This window comes from Pinus tabuliformis, chromosome J (assembly GCF_031772625.1).
Source record: "Pinus tabuliformis cultivar Carrire ecotype Pingquan chromosome J, CPIR1, whole genome shotgun sequence".
Lineage (NCBI taxonomy): Eukaryota > Viridiplantae > Streptophyta > Pinopsida > Pinales > Pinaceae > Pinus > Pinus tabuliformis.
The window spans coordinates 1350302569-1350304218 of NC_142295.1; positions in this window are offsets into that span (position 1 = coordinate 1350302569).

Consider the following 1650-nt stretch of genomic DNA (forward strand, 5'->3'; position numbering starts at 1 on the left):
TAGCTTCATGCTTCTCAACATTATAAGGTATAGATTTCTCTAAGGACCTCATCTAAATATTTATCTTTCCAGTATAACCTCTTCTGTATCCTTTTCTTAACCAATAAGAATGTGAGACTTTCTACCCATATATTGAAATTATAAAGAGAAAATTCAACCATAATCCATTGTCCATCCCTACATTAACATTTTTCTCCCCATTTGATTTGCACCTAAGGAAATATCTAGAAGAGCTCTAAATATTCCTTCCACTTCCTAATTAAGAACTATCATAGTTTAGCACGCCATCAATTCCTTTGAATACCATTTTATATATGCAACACAGACATAATGATTAAATACATCCAATTTTCCATGGTCACTTGAATTTCCATTATGCCTTGAATCCACCTCCTTTGGGGTCAATTTAGAAGTCTTACCCTCCTAATATAGAATACTCCTTGCAACATCCTTATAATTTTCAACACCCATTATCCCCTTGGTTGTAGATGACTCCTTTTCACCCATATTTTCTTTTGAAATTTATGCTTGTATTCTACTAATATATGTCCATACCTATGGAATTTGACACATCTAAGATGGATTCTAGAGTAGTCAAAGACTTGAGGATGAGAAGCAAATCCCCGCCACATGATTATTTCCTCAACTAAACCCTTAGGTCAAGTGGTGCAGGGTTAACGGTAACACCAGCACATACCCACAGTATGCATTTATCAGTAATGCATCCATAACTGTCCCAGGGTATTTAACTCTACAATGGAGTTAAATCTTCAGACCATAAATGGTCAAGTGGCTCTTTTATCTGTTCTTGTGTATAGGAACCTCAATTACCCCACTTGAAACATCGTATCAGGAATCAAAACCCTTCAGAACCTTTAAATCCTTTTATCCACGCATATATCATATATATATATATATATATATATATATATATATATATAGATATAACTAATCCTCTCGACCTTTGTTAATATTAACACATAAACCCCTCATATATATACTTCCTTTTTAAACCCTTTGTTACGGGTGGATTAGCACACGAAAACACTATCGATGCTTTTACCCTTATAATCCTTTTATAAAGGAAAACATACATTTACAAAGGAAAAACTCTGTAAACATACCTTTCTCTGCCCTTGGTTACAACCTTTTCACACACCCCGAGGTTAACCTCATCGCAATCGCTATCGGCATTCGCTCCTCACTCTGTCGTGGGTATTAACAAGCCTCCTCTGCTCTGATATGCGATTAACGCAATACCAGATTCCAAGCCATATACAATTGCATCTATATTAATATCGGGTCCGCCCTTACCATCCACTTTTGATCGTCGATAAGCCCCGACGCTGATCGTCGATAAGCCCCGACGTCGATCGCCGATAAATCGCTATCGGCGATATCACAACATTCATAAGCCGTTGACCCTTGGCACCTCCGATCGCCGATATGTGATTAAATCATGACTGTTGATCTAGCCACGATCCAACGGTCCATGATTAATTGTTGCTCGCTCTTCGCAATTCTCCAAGGCTCATTCTAATCACTTTAAAATGGATTCTGCCACCGCGATTTGATCTCGGCCGTTGATCTAACTGATCCAATGGTTGTTGAGCGTTAATACTTCTCTTCTCTAAAATTATTTTTACTTAG